General features: G+C 42.8%; 1 protein-coding gene across 7 annotated transcripts in view; it reads right to left on the minus strand.

The window, feature by feature from the left end:
• Positions 1-6,808, minus strand: part of BBX (BBX high mobility group box domain containing) — a 282,397-nt gene extending 275,589 nt beyond the window's left edge. For 2 of the 7 annotated variants that reach the window (XM_033855860.2, XM_033855864.2), the window contains exons 1-2: positions 6,724-6,808; positions 3,402-3,473 (exon numbers count right to left, since the gene is read on the minus strand). The gene's annotated coding sequence lies outside the window, so the exon portion shown is untranslated. The remainder of the gene's footprint in view (positions 1-3,401; positions 3,474-6,723) is intronic. The other 5 variants (XM_033855865.2, XM_033855863.2, XM_033855861.2 and 2 more) reach the window with 4 other exon arrangements.
• Between the last annotated feature and the right edge of the window lie 7,310 nt (positions 6,809-14,118).

Here is a 14,118-nt window from a genome sequence, read left to right on the forward strand (position 1 = left end):
ATAAAAATGAAGCAGTGGGACTTCCCTGGTGGTGCAGTGGTTAAGAATCCGCCTGCCAATGCAGGGGACATGGGTTTGAGCCCTGATCCGGGAAGATCCCACATGCTGCAGAGCAACTAAGCCCGCACGCCACAACTACTTGAGCCTGTGCTCTAGAGCTCGAGAGCCACAACTACTGAGCCTGTGCTCTAGAGCTTGAGAGCCACAACTACTGAAGCCCATGCACCTACAGCCCTCGCTCCGCAACAAGAGAAGACGTGGCAATGAGAAGCCCGTGCATCGCAACAAAGAGCAGCCCCCACTCGCCGCAACTAGAGAAAGCCCGCATGTGAAGACCCACCACAGCCAAAAATAAATAAAATAATTAATTTTTTTAAAAGTGAGGCAGTGAAATTACAATGTTTTTATAATTTGGGTTTGTTTTCATTTCATAGTGAGAGGAAGGAAGCTGACTAAAAATACAGGAGAGATACCACTCAGACCTATTTTAAAAGGTGCCCTTGGTAGTGAAATGTTGAAAAACAAGGTGGATTTCAAACTACGAGTTCAAGAAAAGTGTCTTCTTCTTAAGATAAATACTTGCTTAAATTTAAATTTTAAAATATAGGTATGCCACACTGGTGGTGATGCAATATGCCAAAATCAACTGCCTATATTTAGTAATTCAGAACATTTAAAAACACAATCTTAAACATTTCTGCACTCTTGCAAGAGACTAATAATTTCAGGGATTTCTGTTAGTACAGCAAAAACAGGCACATCTATAATGAGGCTATTTTCAAAAAGTTCTTTTAATAGGGTGGAACTGTGAAGTCTTTATTACTTCTATTAAAGATTTCTAATATTAAAGTAATTGATATTCATGGTAAGATCCCATTAAAACTATGGCCCTTGCTTTACCCATGCTCTTTATGAAATGTAGGAAAACGTAAACATTAAGTATACTGGCTGATGATTAATAATTAAAAATTATGTTTGTAATTTTACTGAAAAATATGGTTGTATAAATACTTTAGCTGCTGAATTAGATTTTCATGAGTTGTGCCACATTTTAAGGCTATTGTTCCTTCTTTAACTATATACAAAAAACATTATCAATTACATAGTTACTTACAGCACAAGCAAACTATAATTATATGTTCATCCTAGCTTTCACTCAAAGCTATGTTATAAATTCAATGTCTAAACAAATCTGTTCCAATGGATGAAGTATAAAGATCAGGTCTGTAAGGTCAAAGACAGTATACACTTTTCAAGTTGTACAGCAGAGCTATATATACATTAAAAGCAGAGCTACCTCACAAACTCCTAAACCCGGAACTTTTTAAAAAAAATTTGGATATAAAGATCAAGGTGGATATAAAAAAAAGAAAGGTGTCAAAATTTCAAAATGTGTTAGTATCTTAGTCCCTAGGGGAAGATTCTACCTAAAACCGCCACAGTACCTCCAAAGACGTACCACTAAGAAACAACATAGATGAACCCCCTTTTCAATAGCTAGCTTTAAATGTGAAATGCAAATTAAGACTTCAGCTGCAGAACTTAATAGAGATATGCAGAATAATAAAATGAGAAGTTTGAAAACTCTTGGCAATGTAGAAGCAAAACCTTTATCTAAAATCTTATTTTGAAAATTAAGCCTCAAATCCAATAAATACATTTTAGATGCAAATAACTTGTAATTCATTGTCGGCGTGACTTTTAAAATCACTACTTCAAATTTTATACTATAAAAACTACTCTGATTTCAAAGACCAAGACTTTTCTTGAAAACATTGTTTTAATGAAGCAGTTATTTGATATCTCAAAGAAATGCAAGAGCTCATCAGATCGCTTTTATTCTGGAAATTACCTATTCCCATTTTAAATTTTGAATTGGTCAAATATATTTCGACGGCAAAAGAACTAGCATTAAAAGTTTGCTCCAGTGAACAAAATAACGTGCCTCACATGTATAAATGTGGTGTTCTTCAGTAATCAGGAATGCATTTTGAATACTCTTGCCATATGTTCAAAAATGAAAAACTTCTCTTGCAAAGAAGCTTTAAAAAAAAAAATACGCTGAAATCCACATATTTTGGTGTGTATTAAATTCATCTTACAGACCCATCTCATTCTGACCACTCCAATTGGCCTGTTATGCATGTGACATATTAGGAGGCTCTTCTATCTGAAATAACACGATATTTTACATTCCATTAAAAAATGCTGGACACAGAACTTCTATTATATATCATCTAAGGTTCTCAACAATGTCAAAGTACATTTTGCTACCATACAGAAACTACCAGAAAGGCCTGGTCTTCAAAACTCAATTCCTCTCAATACTAAGACAATCTTTTAGTAACATACACAATATGCCAGCAAGCCAGGAAACAAAATAAGGTCCCTTTGCTTTTTCTTTTATGGAAAACTGAATTCAAGTCCATTTTCATTCACAAAATACAGTCTGTCTTCATTATGGTAATATTACAAAGCACCAAAGCTGATTTACACGATTTCGTACAACCAGTTTTCTTAACGTATCAGCAACTTAAAGTACCTGAGGTGTTTCTGACAATGGAGGGGCAAAATTACACATTGGTTTTCTGCAAGTTTGGGCTCACCATGCGGCTTTCAAATGTTAAACCCTCAGTTTTCACCCAGAGGGTTACTTCTCACAACCACACTTTTAAGGCACTTACTGTCCCACATGTTATTTCACCAACTTTTCCATTTGGGAGGCATATATCTGAAAAAGGCACTTAGTGTCAGATTTCAAAGTTGCTATTTATTATATATACAGACTGTTAAAATGCACTCAATTTCTCCAAATATATAAATTTTGACAAAAATTACTATCAATTAGGACAGTTATTTGCCTTTTGAATCAAGCTGGTACACTAAATGCTAGATTTACTATATTGCCCAGTCCACCCTCCCCCCACTAAAAAGGTAACTGTCACAAACAGCACAAGTTCCCTAAGAAAGAGAGCCCAGGAAAGAGTAAGCAAATGTCAGTCACTGTAATTTAGAGAGGTCTTCTGAGCAATGACTCCTTGGGTTTTTAATAATTCTCTCTACTCACAAGCTACAATCTTTCTACAATATTATCTAGCATTAAATTTCCTAGGCCTTCAACTCTACGTAAAATTTTATTATCAATTAAAAAAGATAAGTTTTCAAATGACACTTGCAGGAAAATGTGAAATGCACATTTCAACTATCTTAAAATAATAATAACTATAGCTGAATTGTAAATACTAGAAATCATAAATTGACTTCTGCTATGGGAAACTTAGCAAGACAAGTTTCTGGGATGCTGCAAACCCAATAAGGCATCTTCTTATGTGTACAGTAAGAACCCTTATGTCATTACTAATACCATCCAGCTTCCCTGTATGAAGAGTTTGCATACTTACCCAGGAAGGCAAATGGAAAGTACACAGGGAGGAAGATGAACTGCAGCAAAGCCTTTGTCATATGATAGTGACCTATAAAGTATCAAATAAAGGTACATCATCAGTGTGGTAGAGCTCTACAACTGAGTCCCAACTCCTGCAACATCTGTGAAGGAAGGACCCCGAAACCCAGGAGTCCAGCTCCCCACCAACCCCTCCTTCTCACCATCCCCACCTCTACGCTCGAACTGTGGGGCAATAAAGGCAAAGAAGCTCCCTGTATTCAAAGGGCAGAGGCTGAGGGGAGGGTAGCCCAGCTGGCATTCTAGGGTGTCTCCAGCACACTTGCCCCCTACTCCCGGTATGTACAAGGCAGCTGATCCATCCTGCAAACCCAAAACCCACATCGTGATCATTCATCAACTTGCACAAGTGATCGCCGCCCCCAGGACAAATGCACCAGGAACCAAATCATGGCAATCGATAGGCAGTCCGAGCCTCCCCGTGCCCAGGAGCCGGCAGGAGGTAGCAGGGCGACGGCAGCAAATCCAGCAGATCCAGGTAGCGCAGCCCTCAGCCCTGCAGACCTGGGCGGCCACAAATGTCGCCCCAACGCCCGGCCCCGGTCACAATCCCGAGATTGGAGATCGGAACCGAGCGGGGAAACACATTCACCAGAGCCCCCGGCGTCAAGTGCAGGGCCACCAGGTCTTCGAGGTCGGGGTGGGGGGAGCTGGAAAACGGAGAGGGAGGAAGGGAGCGAGAGATCCCACCCCGGCTTTGTTGCTGGTCACCATCAAGTTTGCATCTTAGTACAAAATGTCGATCTTTAAGGCTGACAAGACAGAGGCAGAGGGAGAAAGAGAAAGGGAATAGAGTCCATCTTGCTTTGGGGAAGAGGGGGGAGAAAAAAAAATGAAGTGCAAAGCCCACACTCCGGGCGTAAAAGTCTGCTAAACACCGTTCCATAACGGAGGAGCAACGAGTGGGGTGTCCCCGTCCCCGTGCCCGCTCGAACTGGCGGCGGTCTGGACAGAAAACACCTCCTCCCTCTCCTCCTCTTCCTCCTCCTTCCCCTCCTCCTCCTCCTCCTCCTCCTCCTCCCTCCCTCTCCTCCCTCTCCTCCTCCTCCCGCGGGCCCCGGCGAAGATCCCGCCGCCACCGCCGCTGCCTCCGCTGCCCCCCGGGGGGGCACAGCCGCTCCGCCCGGCGCTGCCATTCCGGGCTTGGACCGCGCGGCGCGCGTGGGGCCGGGAGAGGGGTGGCCGCGCGGAGACGTCCGCGCCGGGGACCCCCTGCGCCCCCTCGCCGCGGGCTGGCTACAAAAGTCGCGCGAGCCGAGGTGGCGGCGGCGCGCAGAAGAGGCGCGCGTGGGGGCCCCACGTCGCGAGTGGGCAACCCCAGGAGATGGCGAAGAACGCCCCTCCCCGCGCGGGGAAAGTACCCCGGTCCCCGGCAGCCCGGCGTCCGCGGCCGGGAGAGGAGAACTGGACGTGTCATTAGCAGGACAGGCAATGGTTTCAAAGCCCCAGGCCAATGACCATCAGCAGAGGCAGAGCTCGCTCCGTCCCCATCCCCCATCACCTCCACCCACCTTCCCCTTCGTACCCCCCCACCTCCACCCCACCTCGCGAAACTTTTCGGCGAGATCCACCTGGACTAATTTGTCCTCAAACAGTTAAAATATTGACTGGACCCTACACACCAGGAGGGAAGGAGAATGCACGCTTTATTTTCCTTTCTACCGAAAGGAAAGCAAAAAATAGCTTCTCTCTCCGTCTCTCCCTCTCCCCCCCACCCCTGTCGTACATGTTGTGTCTTAGCTTTTTGCATCGTTTCGTTTTACCTTCCTCATTTAGCTGAAATGATCGCGGATTATTTCACACATAAACGTGTTCCAGATTCCTGGATTCAGGGTCCTTGTAAATTACAGGACTCGGGTTTGGTCTCAGTTACGTTAAGTTTCATACAATACCAAAAAATAAAAAAAATAATAATAATAAATTGCTGAGGGTGAGCGAGCGAGACGAGGTGGAGGAGGAAAAGAAACCTCGAGTCTGATTTCTGTAATTTACTAGCGACCCGGATCGCAGCAAATAACAGGGTAACACGAGTGTGGCTTAAGAGGGCTGGGGAGCTCTTTCTAGAGGCATCGACCCCATCCCCGGATAAAGGATCTGCAAGTTTTCTGTCATCGCGACCATGCAATGCCATCACTTACCTTCAGAAATAAGACTTTAAACAGCCAAGGCCTTCCTCCTCCCCTCCACCACCGCACCCCCCCGCCAGCTTCGCTCTCTCCACCTTAAACTTATTGACACAACATAATCCCACATTCAAGCAAAATCCTGACACAGCCTCCCTCCTCCTCTTCCCCCTCCTCTCTTCCCTCCCGTTCTCTCGTTCGCTCTCCCTCTCGTCCTCTCCGGTTTTCTCTCGCTCTCTCTCTTGCCCTCACCCCCCGCCCCCGCCGGCTTTCCCTCCCTCTTCTCTCTCCCCTTCTCCCTCGCCCTCTTCCCCCTCTCCCCCTATTCTTCCTCCTAGCCACTCTGGCACTAAAACAGCACTTTCTCTACTCGCCGCGCATTTGGTTAGGGGTGGGGGGGTGAGAGGGCACCAATCTCCGGGGCCGGAACACCCAAATCCCAACTCTCCAGATGAACGAGCAACTGGGCTGCTGTTCCCGGTCACCGACGCAGACGAAACGTTCGATAAATCCACTGAGGGCTGGCTCCTTGTACCTTCCTCCCCTGCCCCGACTCCCCAGGCCCCACCTCCCCGGCAGCCGAGCCCAGGCTGGGCTCCACGTACTTTCGCCGAGATGAAGTTTGGGGCTCCCCAGGCGGCCAAGAGCCGCCCGCCGGCGTGAGGGCTCTGTTGTTGTTTTCCTCAGGCTGCTCCTGCCCGCGCCGCGGCTCCCGTGCCCCTCTCGGGCGGCGCTGCCTGTGTGCCGAGAGGTGCTGGTTGCAAACGCAGCCTGGCACCGGCTGGCCTACTACTCCCCAGCCCGGCCCCCAGCCTCCCGCCCGCAGGGCACTGCCTTCGCGCCCCCCGCTCGCCGCCGGCGCGGCCGCGGCGACCCTCGCCCCCGACCTCTCACGACCCAAAGTTTTGGCGGAGGGGTAAAGTGCCCGGGGAGCGGGCCGGCTGGCGGCGGCTCCGGACGCGCGGGGTTCCCTCCGTCTTCCTCAAGTCCAGCCTACCGGCTGCCGCCACAGCCGCCGCCGCCGCTGCTCCTGCCGCGGAGTCCTTGGGGCTGCAGCCCGGCGGCTCTCAAGTGAGTAGGAAAACAGAAAGTGCGGGGAGAGCGCCCGGGAAGGGCTGGGGATGGGGGGGCGCTTACCTCGCGGGCTCGCCGGGCGCGAGGGCGTGTGTGTGGCTCGCCCTCAGCGGCCAGTCAGGGGTTCTCTATGGGAAAGTGGAGAGAGAGGAGCTCGCGGAGCCGCTCTGCCTCCGCTTCACTGTACACTGCTCCACATACAGTACATGCAGCCAGGAGAGACTGAAAACACTCATTTTATATAAGGCAGCCTGCCATTGGTCCGCTCCGTGATGGACAGGCCGCGCGGCCAAACAGAAGGCCCGTTACACCCAAACACACGCACACATACACACATTTTACAGAGACACACAAAGATCATCACATTTTCTATTTTCTAATGTTCGGGACCTGTAGACAGTAGGAGAGGACAGGTAGAGAGGCCCAGCAGAGTGGGTTGCGAGCGAAAAACCCTGTTTGCACCAAGTTGCAAGGCTTGAAACTGGTGTCCTTTTGACTTGGGAGGGTTATAGTAATAAACTACAACTCCACTGGATATGGAAGTGAGGGGGTTTTTTTTTCTTTTTTTTTTTTTTAATCGTTGCCTTGTGGTGCCCCATGGAAGAGGCGTGCATTGTGTTATGATTTTACAGCCTGACCTGGCTAACAAGTGGCCAGGAAAGGCTTTTATCAGCTTGGATTTCTTTTGTCAATGGGTTAACTATCACATAGGCCAAAACAGTGCAAGATAAGTTTATTAGGACTGTAAGCACTGAGGTTGTTAGTGCTTCATTCGTAGGTAAATTGAGAAAAATCAACACAACAATACACAGAAACAAAGATAAACATTTTGCTGAAATAGCCACTCTACTTTTAGCTGGTCAGAGGACTGCAGATCACCTGTGTTGGCATACAAACAGTGCTGTAAAGTAGAATAAGTCATGGAAGATCGGCTATTGCCCCTTTTCCTTAAAAATAGGCCTTTTGAATCAATATATGCAAGATATATATTTTGCATTTTATATATATATTTACTTTCCATATTTCACATCATATGTGAACATCACATGTTGGTTGACTTTGGGAGATGGAGAACCCAAGGGCTCTTCTTTCTAATTTTTTTTCTGTGATGCGTCTTTGACAGATTATATTTGACAGTCCTATATAAACAAGTCAACAGGTTGCTGGGAAAAAAACATAGCTGGAAACTAAGAGGAATAAATTCTAGACCCAACTCTTAAACTTGCTAAACAATCTTGAGCAACTACTTCAGCCTCTTTAATGCCCAGATTTGGTTTGGGGTTTTGTTTTCATTTTTTCTTTTAAGGTTAAAATAAGAAGCTTCTCCCAGTTTTACTTCACTAAATGTTTATTCAGCATCTACTGTGTACCAGGCATTACCATAGGCCCTAGATGTTTTCTTATGGTTCTTTCTGATTTAAGAGTCTGTGAATTATTCTTAAACACAAACATTTTGAAGATTAAATAAACATCATGATTTTATGGCCTAGATGCGTAGCTTTAAAACTTAAAGGGAAGCTGGATAAGAGAACTTATTTCAAATCCCGCTTTATTTCCTTGATGTTATCTTGAGATTTTTCTCTTACATCCATAAAGTTATCGAATGAGTGTGTATGTGCGTGTGTGTGAAAGACTGGGAACCAGAAACAGATACAGATAAAATTGAAGTTTATGAAGTTTAGACAACAAACAGTGGTATTTAGAAATGTGATGTTTTGTTTATTTTTTAAAGGAAAATAAATTTTAAAAGGGAAAAGTATATAAAACCACAGCATTTTAAACTGATAATATTAAAGATTATATTAATGATGCTCTGCATTTAGTTGACGGAAGGAACAAAGTGTTCTTTATCCACATTACACACTGCTTTGAGATTGGTGCTAAGTATTGTTATCTCTATTTTATCCATCAGAGAAATGGGACTGCTCAAGATTACACAGAATACCAGTGAAGAAGGAACTTAAACCCAGGACTCTTTAATACCCAACATAGGTTTTAAATAACTTGACAGTCCTTCCTTCCAAATGACAAACTTCAGGGACAAGAGGCAGATAGAGGAAAAGCCAGAAAAACTTTCTCAGGATTTCACTATTCTCTTTTTTGAAGAGGAAAAAAAAAAAATCAGCACAAGTTGCTATATTTAGTTGCTGAGTGAAGTGCTGTGAATTATTTGCTAGTATATTCGTGTTATGAAAAATATGAAAGACCTGTCCATTCCCCACCCCTACCCCCAACCCCAGCCATAGGAAAACATTCTTTATTTCTTTATGGTCTCAAAGATTTTTTTTTTTTTGGTTGAAGTATACTTAGCTTAGCAGGATTATTTAGAGTTACATTTTCAAACTTTTAGATCACCCATTGCTATCAGTAAAACGTTTGGGTGAGTATCCTCAATATATGTATATTTCTGTATATGTTTTTAAAATGTACCACTACATGGATATATTATTTATTATTACAAAGCGTGCAATCACAGAAACTAAATGAAAAAGCGTGAAATAAAAATAAAAGTTAAGGGAATTCCCCGGCGGTCTAGTGGTTAGGGCTCACCGGGCCACGTTCGATCCCTGATTGGGGAACTAAGATCAGCAAGCCATGCGGTGCAGCCAAAAATATAATAAAATAGAAGTTAAATAAGAGTTTTAATATTTTCTCCCCACGCTCCTATGATATAGTCTTATCACGTGCCCCAGAGTTTTTGTATTCAAGTTTCGATACCTCTGACAGTACAAGGTACTAACTGACCAGGACTGATGCAAGGGAGCATGAAGAAGTGCATAGAAATGATTAGTTGCAAGTCATTACTGCTACTGGAAAACTGGTGGGTCCACAGAGCCTTTAGATTCGGATAACGGCACATTTTTTTAACACAAATTATATATTGGTGGTGTTTTGGGCATTATGTGGCAGTATAAGCCATCATTCAGTACTCTTTTGCAGATCATTTATTGAGAAGGATCTATGTGCTAGGTAGGCACTGTGCATACCAGAATTTTGGAAAAGGAAAATTGCCTGCTCCTAGAAGTGATGGAATACAATTCCAGTCTCTTGTGTGATAGGTAAAGCCTTGCCAGGAAGTAAGGAGAAGAGGCTTAGAACTAAATGTAATGTAGCACTTTACCATTTATCATTTAGGGAAATACTTTTTAGAATTTTAATTATCTTATTTAAAAATAAATATCAAGAAATTTTAAATGCCAATAGTGCCCCAAAATTAAAAATATGAAAAATCATAGCTTTCAGGGAGTTTATTTAATTTTTATAATGTAGGGTTATGAAAAGAAAAATAACTGTTGGTTTCCTGAGTAAAATGGCATTCAAAAGGGTCTCCAAGAAAGCGTTTTTCCTTTCTTGTTTTCACATTTGATGGTCAATCACAGGTTGAACTCATGGTTAGCATATTCCTCTTTTTCATGGCCTTCACTGTCCATTTTCTTAATTTCATTTTGAATAAAATAATTTCAAAATAATTTGGGAAGAATAAATTTAAATATATGTGTAAATGTGCACATACAAGTGTTTATGTGCACATGTGTATATATCTATAAACAACTTTTTACTTCCTTATTTTACATTATTTCTTTATTCAGTCCTATTTCAAATCCTGATTTCACCACTTCCTAACTGTGTAACCTTGGACAAATTCCTTGATCGCGCCAAGACTCAGTTTCCTAGTTTGTAGGATAACAAGAGAAACCAAAAATGAAACAATCCATATAAAATGCTTAAACCTGGAACATACTGAACATTCAAAACATATTATTTTTACCTTTCACACATACAAGCCCATACAACTGCTTTACAGGATGTCTTCTAAGACTTAACCTTCACATCAAATGGAGCTTATAGAACTTGTTGCAACTTACTTGCCCAGTGTTTGCAATTTCCTTTTAGCCTGCATTCTACTAACTCCAGCATCTCTGCACATAAAAGGGATGTCAGCCTGATCCCAGCATAAAGCAAACATCCTATTGGGTGGCCATTATTAAGCACCTGAAAAGGCAAACTTGTAATAAATCATTTCTTGAAACAAGCCCTGCTTTGTGCATTGAAACTCTAGATAGTTGCAGAGAGGAGGGTCTGCCTTACATAACAATTTTTGACTTGTACTTGACCTTGCTGAGCTTCACTTTCTTTTCTCATATAAGAGAAAAATAGAGAAAATCACACCTCTTTCCCCAAGGCCAATGCAAAGGGACTAGAAGTTCTAAAACTTGGACAGCTGGACCACTTCTCAGCACCAATGCAAAAATTCATAATCTTGAAGAGAACCAGCTTCTACTGGATCCCAACAGAGTTGGGGGTAGAAAGAAACAGAAAAACACCCTTTGGCTAGAGCAGTGCTAGCCAAATCATCTTGGAATTCCCTCTCTCCTGTGATCTTCTGTAGCATTTTATCTATATTACTCTTAAGGCATCCAAATGCCTTACCTTGTATTACATTATTTGTATGTTGATAGAGATCTCTATTTGATGGCAAACACCTTGAAGAGAATGATGATGTTTCGTCCGTCGTTTTGTTTTCCAGCAGTCGCTAGCACAATAGCCTGTACATTGCCTAACACGTAACAGTAACTCAACAAAGATTTGTAAAACAAATGAACAAAACAAGCAAAAACAAACAATAAAAAGACTATAAATTTTAAAAAGAATCAGAGAGAATCTAGGGATGAGACAGGTGCCAGAGAACGTTGGGCGCCCCAGGTATATGGCGAACAGAACTTACATTATAGTCATCATAGGTTATACCCACATACTGTTTAAATTTTCTAAAGCACCTTTACATTTGAGATAGCCTGTCATACTCACTAAAATCCACGTGAGGTAGGTGAGACAGATAGAGGGAACTTCTTTTTAAAGATGAAAAACTGAAGCAGGGTGATTTCCCTGGTGGCGCAGTGGTTAAGAATCCACCTGCCAATGCAGGGGACAAGGGTTCGATCCCTGGTCCGGGAAGATCCCACATGCCGTGGAGCAACTAAGCCCGTGCACCACAAGTACTAAGCCTGTGCTCTAGAGCCCTCGAACCACAACTGCTGAGCCCGCGTGCTGCAACTACTGAAGCCCGCGCGCCTAGGGCCTGTGCTCCGCAACAAGAGAAGCCAACACAATGAGAAGCCTGTGCACCGCACGGAAGAGTAGCCCCCGCTCGCCGCAACTAGAGAAAGCCCGTGCGCAGTAACGAAGACCCAACGCAGCCAAAAATAATAAATAAATTAAATAAATAAATTTATTTTAAAAAAATTGAAGCAGGGAAAGGTTAAATGATTCTCTCAATATTATACAGCCAGTAGCAGTGCTGGGGTAGTAGTAAGGTTCTAGACATCTAGTTCTGCAAGCTTTCTGCCTTAGGTAGCAGGCAGGGGAAGGGGGAGTTGCCAAGGCGTCACTTAAGGATCATACCATAAAAATAGTTCTCTAAGTGGATGATGATTTTACACTAATGGTTTTGATAATAAAGTCAGTTAGCACTAGCATTAGCATTAGACAGCCCTTCTAGCCACCATCTCATTAGAAGCTTCAACAACATCCCGAACAGGGAAGGTATACTGTGACACATCCAGCTCTTGGGAACTCCTATCTTCCCAAGACAATCTATTTCATCTTCTGATGGTTTTGACCACGACAGAGTTCTTCCAAATCTTTAACATACCTTCTCTCCTCCTAAAATATACCTTCTCTCCTCCTAAGTGTTATTCAGTGCTCCTTTTTCTATTCCCTGGTTACCACATAGAACAATCTAATCCCTTTTCCATGTGCCACTTGAATTATGTGAAGACAGCTCTCATGACGGCCTCCTGCTTTGAGCTGTACCTTTTCCAGGTGAACAGTCCCGGTTCCTTAAATCATTCTTCCTATTCCTGATTCTTGGTCTTCTCTCAAACCCTGCCTATTGTCCTTCACATGGGATATCTAGAGCAGGTGGGGGCGGAGGCAGTTTGCAGTACAGCATGACCATGACTCCCTTCTCTCTGATACAAAATTTCTATTACTGCAATCTAAGATGGAACTCGCTTTTTTGGCAGTCACATCACTCTGCTGACCGTTATTGTGCTTATTCTCCAAAAAAACTTTTTGTTTGAAATGTGGACTGTTAAGCTATGTCTCCTCCATTCTATTATACGATGTATTTTGGGGAAACTGAGGCATAGGCTTTTATAACCCTGTGGTTGTATAGTGGTTAAGATTCAAGGCTTTGGACTTAAAACAACATGAGTTCAGAGCTTGGATGCAGTAGTTACTAATTTGTGTGGACAAATTTTACAACCTGTCTTTGCTTCAGTTCTTCATGTGTAAAGGGGAGGGTAATATGTAACTCATAAGGTTATTAAAAGAATTTGATAAAAATAATGTATATAAAATAATTAAAACAGTGCTTTCATATAATAAGTATTCAATAAATGGTAGAGTTTTCTTTTTCCTGTAGCTGATGAAACTCAGCCCAGAATTCCATTTTGCCAGCATCTTTTTGTATGCTGATTGTTTCACTCAACATATTTGCTATTGATCTCACTATCCTTGGTTCATTCACAAATTTGACGCCTTCTTTACATTTTTCCAAGTCATTTTTAAAAGCATTGTCTAAGGCAGAACCTAGAGCACCTACCCCCAACAGGTAGACATTGATCATTAATCGGCACTCCCATGACCACAGTTATTGAACCTGTGACAGAGCCACCTAATTTCACCTAAGTTTTAAAAATTTAGAGCTGGAAATTCCCTGGTGGTCTAGTGGTTAGGATTTGGCACTTTCACTGCCATGGCCCAGGGTTCAGTCCCTGGCTGGGGAACTGAGATCCCTTGAGGCCCATAAAGGAAAAAAAAAAAAATTTAAATCTAAAGAAATTTATAAAGAATTATATAAAATAGCAATCGTGTAGGAGCTTTATTATAATTTAACATATTATTATATTGCCTCAGATTTCTTTATAAGAAATAAAACGTTGAATATACAATTGAGGACCCATTCGCTGGTCCAGTTCCTCTCCAGTTCTCCCCAGAGGTGACCATTATTTTGTAATTTCACTCTCATCCTATCCATATTTTTTGTAGCCTGCTCATGAAGACATCTGATGTGGCTTTGTCAAAAGGCTTTATGAAATTTTCATTCACTAATGTTACCAGAGAGGAGTTCTTTGATGGGTGGGTTATACTAATTCTGGTTAATTAAAACAAAAAGAGGAAATTATGGAATGATATGAGAAGCCTCTTAGAAATAAAAGAAAAGCTGCAGAGCCAGATCTCAGAAAGCCCAGGGGCATTGTCAACTCCAGGGATTGAGATCACTTTTGGTGAGAATATCTTCATTATGATGAATTTGCTCAAACTCTTTTCCTTCCCTTCTTTGTGCCACTAAAAAGAGTGGAATGGAAGAGTCCACTTGCCCTTATCCAAGTTTTATGCTTACTCTTCAGCCAAAGTAGAAGAGGACACTTTGCTTGACCCTCCCACCAAGAT

The sequence above is a fragment of the Tursiops truncatus genome, chromosome 4 (genome assembly GCF_011762595.2).
Source record: "Tursiops truncatus isolate mTurTru1 chromosome 4, mTurTru1.mat.Y, whole genome shotgun sequence".
Classification (NCBI taxonomy): Eukaryota; Metazoa; Chordata; class Mammalia; order Artiodactyla; family Delphinidae; genus Tursiops; species Tursiops truncatus.